Source organism: Protomyctophum parallelum, assembly GCF_964188405.1.
Source record: "Protomyctophum parallelum genome assembly, chromosome: 9".
NCBI lineage: Eukaryota > Metazoa > Chordata > Actinopteri > Myctophiformes > Myctophidae > Protomyctophum > Protomyctophum parallelum.
Genome location: NC_139706.1, coordinates 11,037,714 through 11,055,257, shown reverse-complemented (window position 1 = coordinate 11,055,257; position 17,544 = coordinate 11,037,714). Strand labels below are relative to the sequence as shown.

The window sequence follows — 17,544 nt, the reverse complement described above, 5'->3', positions numbered from 1 at the left end:
AGACCACTGGATGGCTCGGGTCGATCCCGCCGTGGTCAACTCATCTTCTTTGTAAAGAGCAGAAATGGACCAATAACCACTCACCCCCGTTCAGTTTGCTAAGCAGTGTCATCATCACGGGTGTATCTCTCCCTTTAGAGCACCCCGCGCTTTCAGTTCCCTGCAATTTAGGGGCCATTTCATCATTGTCATGCCCGTGCGTTTTGCTAGGAACAGTATAGTGGCAGCCTTGCTGAGATTTGTGAGGTATACTTCTGCAGAAAGCGCTGCTGAGTGACTGTCCGTGACAGTTCAGGGTCTGTGATGGTCCGTAATGCTCTCAGTGACAAAACGACTATTATGTGTGTATCTAAGCAGGCCACTCTGTGGCAGCGAATAAAGTGCACACGGAGCGAGCCCAGAAGGCAATGAACAAGTGCGGTAACAAAAAGATAAGCGCAATACAATAGAGTATGTTATTTCACTGACGAACTGCAAAGTAATATAAAGATAACGCTGCCATACACCATCGTGTACTCTTTTAGTTACGAAGGGATACATTAACGCTGAGGAAGCTCCACTCCACTTTGAGCATTTGTCATCTGTTCATGTCATACAAGTCCAATATTTAACATCATGCAATTCAAGGTTCAAGGTTTCGTCACACCAATATATGTCAGACATATAGAGGGATGAAATTTCGTTCCCCCTTGAACACAATTGAACACATTGTGTGTGTTTTTGAAAAGCTATTTCTCAACTAATTATTATTATTATTAAGCTGAGAATGCAGTTGTTGTTTCTTGGATGCTTTAGCCTTTCCCTATACAGGGGTGTCCAAACTTTTTTTCAAAGGCGGCCGTATTAGAAAATATAAAAACACCCAAGGGCCCAACTACATTACCAAATATAACCAGACGTGGAAGGTAATAAATTAAATAAAATAGCCTTTCTATGACCCCTTCAGAATGAGACAACAAGGTACAAGGAATCCTGACAAGGAAATGCACCGGTGAATAAAACACTTCAAAGTAAAAATGTCCCATACTGTTGAGCCGTTGAAGAAGCCGTGGGCCGCATACAATTCTTCCTGCAATCTTCTACCGCATTTGGCCCGTGGGCCACACTTTGGACACCCCTGCCCCTATAAGTTTAGGGGAAGCCTTACTCAAGGGGAAGGTTATCTACTGTACATTGACCTGATTAAAAACATCACCACACACACAAAAACAAAAAAAAACATATCTCCTGCTTGGAATACGAAGCAAAAAACTTAAAAGGAAGGGGATTCTTGTCAGAAATTACAATATATCAGAGGCTAGCAGCCCTAATCCTTGCTGCCAGTTTAGTGTGTGTGTGTGTGTGTGTGTGTGTGTGTGTGTGTGTGTGTGTGTGTGTGTGTGTGTGTGTGTGTGTGTGTGTGTGTGTGTGTGTGTGTGTGTGTGTGTGTGTGTGTGTGAACGTGCGCTCGTGTGTGCGTGTGTTTGCGCAAGCGAGTATAAATGTGATTATTCCCCGCTTTCGCTGTATGCAAATTGTATTACTTCGCATTGTTTGACTATCTGACTCTTAACAGCTTGACTTGCATGGTTTAAAATGCTTCTCTCATTGGTTTTTCATTGACATTGGACTCAATCCTGTTTGCATTCAGCAGCAGAGTAGTAGGATAATAAGTGTGTTTCTCTTCCTTTAATGCCCTTATGTGTGACTTTTAGCTTACGTTTGGCTGCACCCTGCCATCTCAATGGTGGGGAACGGTGCATGCCCCCATGCAGCCCAACGCTCCGTGATGACACTGTCATGGCAGGACATAAAAAATTGAGAAGGGCATCTAAAGGTTGACCACGGCAGCACACGGTGGGACATACAGAGGTGTCACCGAACCCACACTCTACTCCGTGCAAATCTTGATGGGGTGCCCTTCAACTTTTCCCCAGGTCTTTGGGGCGTGAATTATTAACAACCCTTTTGTTTAAAACGCTCCCAAGAAGCGCTCTGCCCAGTTTGATGGCCTCATCGCAGGTAGACACTATACTGCATTAAATTAGTAGTTGAACCGTGGTGGAAAAGTATTAATACGATAATTAAGAAATACTCTGAAATGAAGAAAAAAAAATAGCCGATCTAGGCTTGCACAGCTGGTGTAGCGGTACAGGCTGTGAGCGACCGAGCAGTCAAAGCTTAAGGATGACACAGATTTTCAAACTCAAAGTTTGTTTTAATGAAGTAACAAATTATTAACAAAAGTTTCAGCAACTGAAGTGGTAGGGCCCTTGAGGTCAACATAACATAAATGAAAATAACTTAAATTAAAATAATGTGGAACCAAACAGGAAATGAACTCAACCAACAGACCTGTCCAAATGTCACATGAGGGAGACTTATATAGTGGTGGACCAAACCAATAAATACACAAAGGGGTGGACAGCAATTAGAGCCAACTGGAATCAATAAACCATTCCCAATTCCCCCCTTCTCAATCAAGTATGTTGGCATGGTCCTCTGCATCAGAGCTGACTCCACCCCATACCCCATATGTTGCCATTCCAGGAACTCAATAAAGAACATTAGAACAGTGCATATTGTCACCAAGCCATTTTCAAATACCGATTGTGTTTTATGCATTATAATATAATATAATCATTGCAAATGTCAATACTAGAGGTTAGAGTAGAATGTGAATGTGAGTGTGGGTTAGAGGAGTCTTCTCTCACTGTGGGGCTGGGATCACAGCCCTCACACAGGCACCTACTGTATAGGCTCAATGTAGCCTGACAGCGCATCGCAAGTTCGAGTCCCAATCCAGGCGGCCTTTGCTGCGTGTCACTGCCCTTCTCTCTCTCCCCATTTCCTGACAACTATACTGTCCTATATCAATAAAGGCATAAAAGCTCAAAATCTAACAAAAAGAAAATAGACGAGAAAAGTAATGAAAATTGGAAATACACCAGTGAAGATAAATACCGCTACTTCAAAATTGTAATTACGTTTTATTTTTACTTTACCACCACTGGTAGCGGAGGAAATTGCTGGATGGGTGCGCTCCACACTGAGTGGAGACTTAATGGCTCGCAGTCTACTGTCAGTCCTCATCATTCTGCTGCCTGCTGGGTAATTGCCATGACATTTTTCCATCCTATTTTTTTCCTCCTAGTGTTGATTAAACTGTACCTTCGTTCACAATTTCAAATTGAATATGTACGAAAAATATTCCAGCGACAAATTGAGACATATTGTTTGGGATGTTTCCGATTCTGTATTCTTTTTCATCCATTTTGCTCGTCCGTCCGTCTGTCTGTCCATCCTTCCTACAGTACATTTTTAATAACAATATTGACAGGCCCCCTCCTCCTATGGCATTAGATGAAGGACAGTGAACATAAAATAGAGCCTTGTGAGCGTCTTGGCATTGCTATTGTTGTTGTTTCCCCCCGACCCGGCATCCTTTAGCTTCTCCTTTTGATCATCACCTCCATATTGGCTCTGAAATAGAAACCAACTACTCTGCTGCACAAGTGGCTTTCAGAGTTTTGTGGCTCCTTTTGAAGGCTGCCAAACAATTGTGTCTTTCATCTCAAAAGAACCATGCAGCAGCCGTCATGTGCCAAAATAAACAAAAAAGAATACACAAGGAGGAAGGCGGTATATGAGGCTAAGAAAAAAGAAGAAGCAAAAAATAAATGGAAGATTGTCAGGTGTCTATGTAATTGTGTTCTCTCTAAGGTACCCTTAGATTTAGATTGTATGTATTCCACTTGATAGTTGCTGTCTCTCTCACTCACTCACTCACTCACCGTCAGCACTCAAAACAGTGTGTGTGCATGTGCACGTGCTTGCACAAGTTTTTGTATGTGATTTAAGTGAGATTTAAGTCACTTTGAACGTAGCATGGTTGTTGGTGCCAAACGCGGGCTAGTATTTCAGTAGCTGCTGATCTGCTGGGTTTGCCGAGGATGGTCAGAAAAAGAAAAAATATCCAGTGAGCAGCAGTTATGTGGGTGAAAACGCCTTATCGATGCCAGGGGTCAGAGGTGAATGACGCCGACAGAACTGCAACTGAAATAAGCAACCGAGGTATATGCAGAAGATAAGAGCATCTCTGAATGTATCTCTGAACAGTGAACCTTCAGGCAGACGGAATTACAGCACTTAACAATGTGCCCTGCAGGCTCACCAAAATTGAAGATTGGGAAATTAAAAGATAGAAGATTGGAAAAACATTGCCCGGTCTGATGATACATGGGAGGTAGGGTCTAGCCTGTTTATCAGACTGTAGCTTTCTTGAAGGTAGGGTCAGTATTCGGCACCTACAACATTGCCTTGTATCAACACAGTTACCGTCTGCTCATAGGCGGCGAATGCGTTTTACCTTTGGGTAGGCTACAGAATTGCATTGGGGGGGGACCGCCGCCGCGGATTTATTTATTTCCCAAATGGTCTAAAAATGAGTTATTTAGCATACTTTTACCAATGAATTAGCCTATACACAGACAACGACTGATCAGCCTATTTTGGACGATATGGGTCTTTTCTCGAGTCAGTGTGTAGTCTCACTAGTCTGTGTAGATTACCCGGCGGTGTTGCTGCCCCTCCTGGGAGTCCCGGCTCATGGCTCTTCACAGACGGCACAGAGACAGCAGCCACTCCGCTGAACGTGTCAGTGTTGCTGCAGTGGTGTGAACTGTGAACCGTGCGGGCACTGGTGGTGCAGGAGTCGCAGCTTCTTCTTCTGAATTACTTTATCTTTGCCTTGAAAAATAAATGTTGCGTTTAGCTGTTTCCCAAAACAAACCAGCGCGCGCTACTGTTTGCTACAAAGCGACTGGAAGGACGAGGTTTACAGACATACCAATAGTAGCCAATCATATGCTGATTAGGCCAGTTGCTGTATAGCCTACCTACCCGATCAGCGATCACCAGGGAGCAGCGACAACACACACACACACACACACACACACACACACACACACAATAGCACACATATATTATATATATTTAAAAAAATCACACCAGTGTGAACCGAGTGGTGCAACTCCCGTCTATTGGTTCTCTGTATCATTCCAATTTGTATCGTCCAATTTCTTCTCTGTATCGTTCCAATTTCTTCTCTGTATCGTTCCAATTTCTTCTCTGTACTCTGGTGCCCCCTACTGGTATAAATAAGTAACATACTCGTGCTCACTTATACAAACATACATACCTACCTACCTAGGTACACGGACGTTGCTGGATGTAGGAGTGGTTGCACCACTCAAAAATACCCAGCATAATTTTTGGGAAGGCTAAGCCTTCCCTAGCCTTACACACCCGCCGCCTATGCGTCTGCTGCTAGTGCTAGTGGTGTATAACAATGGTGTGTGTGGCCTGTGGGCGGTGTTTTCTTGGCACAGTGGCACAGTCCCTTAGTACCAATTGAGCATCTTGTTGAATCTATGCCACAAAGGATTAAGGCAGTTCTTAGGGCGAAACAGGTTACTACTAGGAAGGAGTACCTAATAAAGTGGCAGTACTAAATACACAGTACAGTTTACTGTGAGGGCGTGCGTGCGAGTGCATACGCTTGCGTGTGTGTGCACACATTCATATATATATTTATACACACACACACGCACACACACACACACACACACACACACCCTGACACGATCCACCCTTAATGAGGTTGGATGATGAACACTATACTGATGCAGGAGTTTCTTTCAGCCAGGGGGGATATCAGAGGCACGCTGGCAGTATAGAAGCGCGGCTACAGTAGTAATTTGATCCATCGCTCTCCGGAGCCAGGGGCCGTTCTCTAAACCCTACGACCATGTCATTAGCCAAATGGATAACGCTCCTTTTAACATTACGATGATACGTCTTTGAATGGCAGCGGCGGCGGCATGGGCATGTACCGGTTTGATGATGGGAATACGTACGGGGCCAGGGGTAGTTATGTGGAATAAAGAACGGACACGGTGCAGGAGCTGAGGCAGAGAGAGACAGAGAGAGAGAGAGAGAGAGAGAGAGAAAGATATCCCCCAAATGTAAATTATTAATTTATTATATTATATAATTATTATTTTTCATCAAACTTTTTTTTTTTTTTTTTTTTACATATTTTTTAGTCTTAGTCCTAGTAGTACAAAGTAGTAGTAAGGTTGAAATCTATTTTTTGCAAGTAGAAATTAATGCGGGTCTTAGAGGGTGGAATACAAACCATATGTGTACACAACATATTCTATTTTTATATAGTTTCACAAGATAGTATTACCCGAAGTGATAATATAACACAGCTCTGTTTACACCTTTATTGAATTCCTATTTATATCCAATATTTATTTGTAAATACATTGTTCTGTTTTGATTGTCTTGTTCCACTTCTGCTTTGGCAATGTAAACGTACGTTTTCTCATGCCAATAAAGCTCCTATGAATTGAATTGAGAGAGTCAGACGGAGGGTGAGAGAGCACGCTAGTCCCTCCTATGCCCAGGGTAGTGTGTTTGTGCGTACCCCATAGCGCTGATTTGATTGGCTGAGCACGGAATGTGGGGGTAAATAGTGAGATACGCCAAAAGTGATTGGTTCGGAATGTGATCGATGTACGATGATAATAGCGCCCCTCACTTCATACAAGTGTGATTTATTTTTACTTAAGCAATATGGTGTTACGCGTATGTCCGGTAATGTCCGGTATTAAAAATGTACCACAAAATGATTGGCATCAAACTACACTATTAAGTCCATGTACTTAGTGACTTTACACCACTAACTGCATGTGACAGCGAGTCTTGCTGTGGAGCGGCCCACAGTGGAGAGACCAAAAGGAGGCACGCCGTCTTGCTTCTAAGATCTGTTATCCCTGAATTAATGATGGACCAGGAGCTGGTGGTGTTTCCCCCGCCGAGACGTGAACCAGATTTCAACCCAGCGCTCCCCAGAGTTGAGGGGCCGCTGCATTTCTCCGACAGGACATCTGGTCCCTGAGCACAGCCACAAGGGGACTGGTGTCACCACCTTAATTGTAATGGCTCCCTCTCTTCTAAAAAAAAGAGAAAAGAAAACTAGGGCAGCTTTCCTTAGGGGGGAGGGGGTGCTGTGGGGTGGGTTTGTTAGTGGTGGATGAGCGGGGGAGGGGGGGCAATGTTTGCCGGGCCGTGTCGGCACGCCACATCAGTTATTAGGCCGGCAGCCCTAATAAATTACAGTGACAGATCGCTTTGAACAAACAGTCTAATGGAAATAAAGTGGAAATTAGCAGCCTAGAAATGAGCGTGCATGGAAAAGAGAAAGTGAAATCTGCAAGAGGGAAGAGATGAAATGATGGCAGAGCCAACAAAAGAGGCCCATTAAATGGAGTCAAATTGTCACTTTGAAAGAAGAAGTAATGTGCCTTCTGTGTTTGTCCCTCGTCAAATTTGTCATTGCCCCGGCACACGCACACACATGCACGCGCGCCCCCCACACACATGCGTACGCCCCCATCCCCCCCCCCCCCCCCCCACACACACACACACACACACACACACACACACACACACACACACACACACACACACTCCTTCCTTCCATAAACCAAAGGCATACACATGGTTCAGCTCTGTGGGAGACTGGCTCCATCAGTATAGCACTGGGTGGCGAAAGCCTGTGAGCTTGTGTCATTAAAATGCTTAGACATGTGGAAGAGGAAGGCAAAAGCCTGGAGGGGAAAGGGGAACATCAGGGGCTTTTGATGTTGCCTGATAGCTGCCCGTGGAGAGGCTCTGAGTGCGATAGACCGGGTAAGAGGGGATACAAATTTGGGCTCTCCAAGTGTGCTTCTCTCCAACGTAGAAAAGGAGAGAAATACAGAGGAAAGGACACAAATGAAAAGCATAGGAGAACATAGAGTTTGACCAGAGTGAGAAGGATAAAGTTGATTCCCAGGCCAACGGAAAATGTTTAGGAGCCCATAAACTTGAAGAAGAAAACGCAGTTGTACAACAGCAGTTGTACCCCGTTTGAAAGGAAGCAGGCTCTGGGCCAAGCAGGCAGAAAGGAGAAGAACTCTAGTGAATCCCATTGAGGAATCTAGACTTCCTCTACCCTGTAATTTGTAAGTCCTTGTAGAGGACCTTGTAGAGGTCATCCATCAATGCGCCACTTCACTCTGATCTTAATTTCTCCCAGCATTTTGTTTATATGTCATGATTTCATGGTCTCTGGGGTTATCCAAATAAAACTGTCTACATTTCTGTATTAATGTGTTGAGAAAGAGTCAGTCCATTATAGCCAGCCTTCAACAAAGGTCTGTTGTCTAGGCAAACTGAAGCAATACAAGTTAAACGCCTACTGGCTCTTCCGGAAAGGGAGACGGCCCAATAGGATAAAGGTGATTTTTCACGGAAGAAGTGCTCTTTTCTTTTCCTTTTTTTTTTGTTCATTTGCCCACATTAAGTTGAGTGGTTGAGGATGCCGCGGGGGTGCTGTTGTGTTGCTGAATTAAATAGTGGAGCATCTCAACCCTGCGGGGAGGTTCGAACGGCGGGCGGATGCTTTTTTATTTATTTGTGCTTCTCACCAGCCCACTTTGTTTGCCAGACAGTACTGGGCTGTAGCCAAGGTTAGGCAGTGCATGGTCCCAAAATCCCAGAGGCTTTATAATGAGCTCTGAAGAAGAACCGGAGAGGTCGGATAACACGAGAGTTCAATGAAGAAACTAATTGTGAGTGTCACCCAATAACTGGAAACCTGTGAGCAAAAAGAGCTTCCTCCGCATGCATTATAGCCGTTTAAAAAAAGAAAAAAAATTGATCAAATGTGAGAATTCAGGGGCCCTCATTTATCAATCGAGTGTAAAATCTGCCACAGATTCGAGTGCAGGTTTCGTAGTACACCCACGTCGCCACGGCATTTATAAAGTGATCGCAAACAGCTGATCCTTCCTTAATTTTGTTCTCACGTTAATAAATGTCACGGCTGAATTTGATCTGGCACGCCCTAAGAAATCAAGCCTCGCCCTCGTTTTTGCGACATGAACAACGGCAATACGTTTCCTGAAACCATGGTTACATGAAAAAATAGGTTTCTCCCGTGCCTTGCTGCTCGCCTCACCCCCCTCTCTCATACACATTACACACGCACAGCACGCACACGCAACTTGCAAGCCCAACTAACTGGTGTGTTGTTAAACAAATAAAGAACGAACACCTGCATGAATTAAATAAAGCGTGCGTGCGGGGGGTGAGGCGGGCAGCATTAAGGGAAGCGAAGCGAGAGGAGAAACAGACAACTAAATAAAGTTGTAGGCCTACCCTGTGACAGGGTAGGCCTACAACTTTATTTAATTCATGCAGGGTCCCTGTCTGTTTCCCTCTCACCTCGCTTGCCTTGCTGTCATGCACGCACGCACCTACATGACACATTAAATAAAGCTGTCTGTTTCTCCTCTCGCTTCGCTTCCCCCTCACCCCCCGCACGCACGCACGCACATATCGCTATTTGCAACTTTAACTGTGTGTTGTTAGTTGTATATTAAATTATTAAAGTATTTTTAATTTAATATACAACAAGATATATTAGTGAACGAAAACCTGAACCTGTGAACCATAATTAAATAACAAATAGGCACACACACGCTGCTGTTTTGCAGTTGCTCCTCCTGTCCTGTCTGTCTGTCTGTCTGTCTGTCTGTCTCTCTCTATCACAGTGGTCCGTCCGTGACCAACTGACCATGCACGTTCCGACGTTCGCCAGTCTATTTAGATTGCCTCGCAGTCGTTAGTCACTGTTATATGAATGTGCAGCCAAAACCATAGCCTCATGTGGCTGGTGCATGGGCTGGCTGGGTAATATACCTATATCTCCGACTCCGATGCAGTTCCCACTTGCGCTGGGAGCCTGCCACAGCCTGGCACGGTACATTTGGCATTCGAGCGACGCGTCGGGTTTATTATATTGCACATACCGTAAGAAAGACATCGGCCTTCATGCTGTAGATACCTGCACGTTGGGACTCTCCGCAGCTGAGCTGCAGCAGCTGCTGCACTATACTCTCCAACGTCCCGTCATGGAAATATTTCAGCACAGACAGCCCAAATCCTCGCATGTATGCGCTCATGCAAAACACTGTTTAAATGGCTTAAGCATCTCTTGCAACATTGTTTTTAATTGCGCGATTTTATCTCCTACTAATTTCATATGACACATGTATTCCTTAACATTTTTATTTATTTATTTTTTACATGTAGCCCATATACATTATACATACCTTTTATATAAACATTTTAGGAGTGAATACATATATGTTTTGATGCCTGTGACAGCCTCTCAGCAGTTCAGACAAGGCTGCTCCGCTTGTGTAAAACAGAAAAACAGCGTACGCCAGCTCGCGACCAGACGTGACTATTTGTCCTACTCAAGTTCAATTTCAAGCTTTGCCGGAAATGTTAAATGCCGAAAATGTCGGTAATTTCGGCGTGCGCCCATATTTTGGCGTACGCACGGTTGATAAATGAGGGCCAGGGTGTCTATAGTATAGTGTTGGGTTTTATAAGTTTTTACAGAATGTATGGTTATGTGCATAATAAGATATATAGACATAAGAGTATGTGACTGTACACTTGTGTGTCTGCATGTGTGTTTGTGTTAATATTTTCTATACGTGTGTGTGTGTGTGGGGGGGGGGGGGGGGTGCGGGGGCAGAGTGAGCCCTCTGAGAAAGAGCGCTGCATTGCGAAAGGTGCCAGAGTGAGTTTGTCACGGAGAGCAGAAACTTGAAGAGAAAGGGTAGCGTGGATAGACGTGCAGAGAGACTTTCCCCAAGGCACCCGAGAGTCTGTCAGACTGATTAAGTCACACGATCAGAGTGAGAGAGCGAGGGAAAAGCCAAATCAGAGCATGCGAGGAGAGCGCGGCATGCACGTCAGAAAGGAAATAAATAAAATAACAAACAATGATGTGTAGTATTAACACAGCCAGCACGTCAGCTATGCATTTACACCCAACCCCGGAGATTCCAGCGGGGCACCAAAGCGCACTAGCGCTTTCCATCACACACCATCGCCAGGCCCTCGGGGTGACTCGAAGCAGGTCAGGCCCATCTTAAAGTTCACCAAACGCAACATGACAGGACAACTCCAACATATGCCTGGGTGACGGTAGAAGCGAGGCGATGACTGATGGCAGAGGGCTGTGTCCTGAGGTGTGTGTCACTAGGAGAACACAGTCGATTTTATCTCGTAATCTCCCCCTTTGCCTCTCATCTTCTCCTGGCTCGAGCTATGTTAATGAAAATAACTGATAATGAACTGGAAAACGTATCCTTGACCATTAGCTATTTTAACAACTAATATATAAATTAGGCTTAAGGTTCCATCACAGAGCATCTTTGTGAGTAACTCCGGAAACACAGCTATAGCTATAATAATGCCCCCTCACGGCACTTGAATGCTTGTAATCATTGTGCATGGCCCTTGGAACCCTTGGAGGGAACAGCAGACTAGAGTGCCATGTGGCCTCATCATCCGCCAGATGAAGAGATGAACTCTCATTCTTTGTTCAGGGTACCTTGTCTGCTCTGCGGTGCTATAGTCTAGTTGGTGTATGTAATTCCCCCTCTCTCTCTCCACCTCTCTCACCGCCACATTTTGGAGCACAGCAAGCTTGTTTGTGTACAATACAACGGGGGCATCATTAGCAGCACAAGAGGTAACCACCTGAGGGAAGGCTCTAAGAGAGAGAGAGAGAGAAAAGAGAGAAAAAATATATCCACTGACTTGTGTTTTCAGCCAATGCAGGTAACACTATTGCTCTGTGGATGGAAATACTCTACTAAAGAGAAGGCCGCAACCTCAGCATCTATTCCCTCCTACGGTTGGCTACCCCCGCACCACAATTAACATCTCTCGTCCCTTCCACTCCAGGCCCAGGAGTCCCACCCCATGCCTAAGCGCCAGCACAATCTATAGCACCTCCAGCAGCAGTAAATGCTAAATGTCTCACAGTTCTCTGAGAGAAAAGGGCACTCTGAATTAAGAGTCATTTAGTGAAAGATTGAGTTCAGCACTGCAGCACAATGCCTAGGAGCTAATCCTCTCGCCTTGTGGAATCACACAGAGTTTTTACAGACGGTTTATGCTGCAGAGTGGAAGCACTCGGGTGGCGCAGTGTGGTAAAGTCCCTGCCCACCACCACGGAGGTTGTGGGTACAAATCCACCGTGGTGCATCCGGCTTTGTCGTTCCTCTACACGAATAAAATTGGCCCGGCGGAAGGGGGGGGTGAATATTGGTCATTGCACATACTCCTACGGGCCGGGCGGCACATGCCATGCCAGCGGGGAGCGCTGGGTTGGGGGAGTGGGGCGAAGGCTCCACTACGTCCTCCCAGTGGGGGCTCCTCACTGGCAGGTGAGTCAGTGGGATATGACAGCAGTGATGTGGGTGGAGAGGAATCAATTGGCGCACACATTAAGGTTGGGTGACGATACGAATATATCTGCAATCTTGGATTGGCTGCAAAAAAACAGGCAGATCTACAAGCTCTCAACGGGTCGCCGACGCGACGAGTTGAGAGCTTTTCTTTCGACCCGCTGTAAGCTATTCTCACATTGCTTTTATACCACAAATATATATCGTCCATCGGCGATTTTGGGCCAGCCGATGGGCGATAGGAACATTTTGGGATATTGCCCAACCTTAGCACACACACAGCCTAGGCCATTTCATTATCATCTCTGGACTGGGACCTAGTCGGGTCGCGGGGGCAACAGCTCCACCAGAGTGTTCCAGACTTCCCTCTCCAGAGCAACATTAGTGACTACATGGCCAAAAGCTAGTGTAGTGTAGGCTAGGTCTACAAATGCTCACATCACATACTAAATGCATTAGAAAACAAAAAACATTAAAAAACTAATGTATATCCGCTTTCTGTCATTTATATTTCCATTTCCACAACAATATACAGGAAAACATGGCATATTTTGGACATAGTTCAAATGGTGATTAATCATGATTAATTAATTTTGAAGCTGTGATTAATCTGATTAAATGTGTAATCATTTGACAGCCCTAATATACACACACACACACACACACACACACACACACACACACACACACACACACACACACACACACACACACACACACACACACACACACACACACACACACACACACACACACACAGCAGAGTAGACAAGAGTTAAAATAAGAGAACTTCACACTTCATGCCATTGGCAAGACAGTGGATTGTCAGTCAATCTTTAGAACAGTGTCAGTGAGAAAGGAGGGCAGTTGCAAAGGTATCATGTAAGTGCTATTCAGATTTTTTTTTACAATGAAAAGAAGTGTCAAAAAGGGACACTCACACTTCGAGAACAAATGCAGGAATAGTGCATTGTATGTACTGTATATGTATCGCCATTGATACAATGCAGAACAAGAAGATCCTTGTTTGTAATTATCGCTAAGCAAAAAGGTGATAATAGGTTCAAAGATTACGTCTTTACAGCAAAGCAAGCTTTGATTAAAAAAGGTCTTTGTGTTTTTGATTGTTCATTATGCAAATACAGTACACTCCCAAATCAGTGTGTTTGTACTTTGACAAGATGATTTTTGAGCTGCATAGCTCTCTTTCAAAGACTTAAACCTCATCTACACTGCCAGCGATGTGAGCGAGCGAACGATGAAATCTCCTTAGAATACATGTCTTTCATTGTGGCTGTCCTGACGATGTACCGCGTGCAACAAGGGGCCGTGCAGCGGCTGTTTGCTCACTGGCAGCATGATCTGATGTCTTCTGGGTTGCGCCCATGTACTCCATGACGATCTTATATACAGACAAAACCCACAATGCAATGCAGGGCATAAAACTGATGATGATAAATGTTGACATCATTCCAGTCCATACACTTGTTTGTGAAAACCAACCAAAAGCTATTTTCGTGCTCGGGCAGACCCAGGCAGGGACCCAGGGACAGAACCAGGTACACATATAGCTGTCTATAGGAGTGGTTGTACCACTCAAAAATATTAATTTCTTCCTGCAGGCTTTTCTCACAAAGAAAACAATTCATCACACATACAGTATGTTGTACGGTTAGTTTTTCAATTGAAATAACACAATACATTATGGTGTGGGCAGTGAATGGAATCCGACAAGCATACTGTTGAGCTGAGCATTTTAGTGTTTATAGTAGACTACTCTGTGTCCTTTTGTGTGCATGCATTCCCTAGTGCAATATCCACTAACATATCTCCTTTTACCTACCTCTGCATGACTGGTATCACCCAGCAGACAGGCACAAAGGGGAAATATGTACAGTGTAAAATTGTCAGTGTTTATTTAACTCAGTCTAAGTCTAAAAAACGGTCCATTTGGTTCCATTTGTACACTCTTTAGACTCAAAGAGTGTACAAATGGAACCAAATGGACCGGTTTTTGAGTGTACTGAAAGGGAGTATTAGTAACACTAAGCTGGCTGGGTCAGGGTCTCGGCCTGTCGTGCCAGACGTTCCTCTGCCACTTCCTATGTGTGTGTGTGCGTGCGTGCGTGCGTGCGTGCGTGTGTGTGTGTGTGTGTGTGTGTGTGTGTGTGTGTGTGTGCGTTTGCACGCTCACTCAAGAGACTACATAATCTCACATCAAAGCCATCCGAGTTCAACATATTTGTAGTCAAAACTTTCGACATCAAGACCTGAATTCAGATCATGTGCACTCAACCCTTCAGTACCAGTAAGACGCCTGGGGGCGAGAAGCACGCATCCACCTAGTTGACAGCAGACTGCTGGGTGAGCGCTGGTAATCTGGCATGGGGGGTCAGATCAACATGGAATGAATTCTGTATTGGCCATATAAGGAGCATGTCTTGAGTGTACAGGGTTTGATGAGGTCAGATCAACATATGGAATGTCAGAACAGGTCAGCTCCATATATGGAGATCTAAGGGTGGTAGCGGGGACATTCTCTTGAATGTACAGGGTTTGATGAGGACCCAGGTAGGGCCGGGCCTTAATATTCGGGCCTGTTGAGAACTTCTAGTTCCACTAATAACTAATAACACCTAGTGTGAAGGTAGTGTGGGCCCAAAAATGGCACTGAACCAGCTCAAAAATAGTGAAAAGTACTGAAAAACCAAGTCTTTTGATGCACAATCCAATACGTTTTTATTCACCTTGCAGAGTTCACATGAAAGAGTCGTTCCAACAAACGGCATACAAAAAATAAGTATATACAGCCCACTGGCCAGGTTGGCTCCATCTGCTCTCTCTGCACCCTGTGCAATCCTACATTGATTGCCCGGGCAGTGGCAGGTGCTCCTTATAAAGGCTAGGCCCCTCCCATGGACCGAACCAACCCTGGATTGATTCCACAATCATACCAGTGCATTCCCAATGTCCAGAGACATCACAATTCATAACATACATTTTAGTGTCACATAATACTATAAATTATCCACATAATATGATTAACCCATTCTGACCTGAGATCAGATTCATACGAGGTTTCCACTGGACACACACTGGTCTGATGAACCCATTCTGACCTGAGATCAGATTCTAGAAATGTCAGTCGCTCTTCGATTTTTCAAAAATAGCAGACCTACTGCTAGCTTGTAGATCTGCTATTTTTCAATAGCTAAAGCACAACATGATGCTGACACCAAAATGGGTGCCCGGTCAGAATGGGTTAAAGAGTTCTCTAAACAAATACACAATAAATAATGTCAAACTAATTTCATTCTCTAATTAAAACCCCGTTTGTTAACTTCAGTCTCAGTGGCAGGGTGAACTGCCACCACATTCAATGATTTAATGCACTCTGATTTAATGGATTAAATAACCCTGGGTGTTCAGGGTGTTAATCAATAATAACACTGTCACTATTTGTTGAAGGTAGACACTGACATTTTGGGTGAGGGTTTGGGTTAGTGTTAAGGTTAATTTATTCAAAAAAGAAACGCGGATATCAGCCCAGATGGCCACATCTGGTCCGGCCCACATTCGTTTGCCACCTGCAGACGCTGCAATTACATTTTGACTTTAAATACTGTACTTCTAGCTTGGACAACCATAACGTTCTGACAGCTTTTGGCATATGAGACGAGGGTGAAAGTTGATGTTGCTAAACTGCTTGTTTCACTTACTAACAACAGAACACTCAGTTAGAGGTCTTGCTCCTCGCTGTCTCAGCCCCTGAACCGCTGTGCATACAGTATGAGTATACTGTAGTACAACAATGTACCTATAGAAAAAGAGGCAACCTTGGATACATAAAGAAACGGCTTGGAAATAGGAAATCAATGGGGACTTGCAGTGCAGCGTCATGAAAGAGGGGTTGAAATATAAGCTACAAGGTTTCTATTTTAATATGTTCAATCTCACTGTCATTTGGTCAATGAAATGCAACAATGAAGTGAAAAGATTCTGCCTGCTGAGTTACAGCATCTAGAGCCAAGTCAGACGGTCCTTAACCCCCCCCCCCACACACACACACACACACACACACACACACACACACTGTCTCTCTCTCGTACTGTGTCTTCTGAACCTGCTGCTAAATAGAATTTTCCATCCATGTGTGTGTACCTGAACCAGCCAAGCACTGCATTGTCAGAGTACTCAATTAGCTCCCAAGGCGGAAGCCAGAATGTTTTCCAGCGGCAAATGTATTCTTCAGGGCAAGCTCTAGTTTGCATAACACTATTTGCACAGTGCAGTGTGATAGTTCCTTAGCGAGGTTGAAAGTGAAACCAGGAAGGAAAAATAAAAATAAAACATTGGAGACCTGTCGTCACCTGCTATGACCCTTTCTGACATCTCATTGCATTTTAATACATTTTAATACTTACTGGAAATAATTAATTGAAGAGGAACTGCAACCATAACTGTAACCATGAAGAAAGTACACTTGCTTTTTTCTGTGCACACCTGACAAAGCCTGGAGCATGGAGGAGAAATATGTACTTTTTTACCTTGTGCACTCAACCTTAGATGCCAAGGTTTCCACCAAACTCCACGACATGAGAAAACAGGAGACCCCGGATTAAGTTATTCTTGCACGCAGTTCCTCTAATTGGAGAACAAGCTTTTCATGCTGCTCCAGACACTAACGTCCAATAAAGATGTGCTGAAGTGAATGTTTACTGGAGGCCATTCGGACGACATCAGCCTGCCCTCCGACCACGTGGAACAAGCACAGGAGCTCCTGAACAGTGTGGAGTCAGAGTGTGCCAAGGTTGGCCTCCGGCTGAATGCCAAGAAAACTGAAGTTTTTAGCTATAACATCTCACCGGAACATCCACCGTTGACAACAACAGAAGGCACTGCTCTGAAGTACCTATGGGCTCATGGGTATTAAAGTGAGGGAGGCACTTGCATGGAGGGCCCTGAACGGCTTTGCCAGTGTACGGAACTCCAACCTCTCCCGTCAAATCAAACATGGCTTCATCTGTGTTCTCCTATACAGCAGTAGTCCCGCATTACCAGACTGTTGCCTCTCGCAATTTGCTTCCATCATACAGTCTGGAGCAACGGAAGTTCTATCATGAGTAACATTTTAAAGTGGAGCCTCCTCCCCACTTCCATTTCGTCTTTACAGTCG

At 44.6% G+C, this 17,544-nt stretch overlaps 1 protein-coding gene across 1 annotated transcript in view; it reads left to right on the top strand.

Moving 5' to 3' along the window:
- The window catches only part of kirrel3b (kirre like nephrin family adhesion molecule 3b), a gene marked incomplete at its 3' end in the record, with an annotated part of 258,801 nt that overhangs the window by 16,428 nt on the left and 224,829 nt on the right, over positions 1-17,544 (top strand). The window lies entirely within an intron of this gene.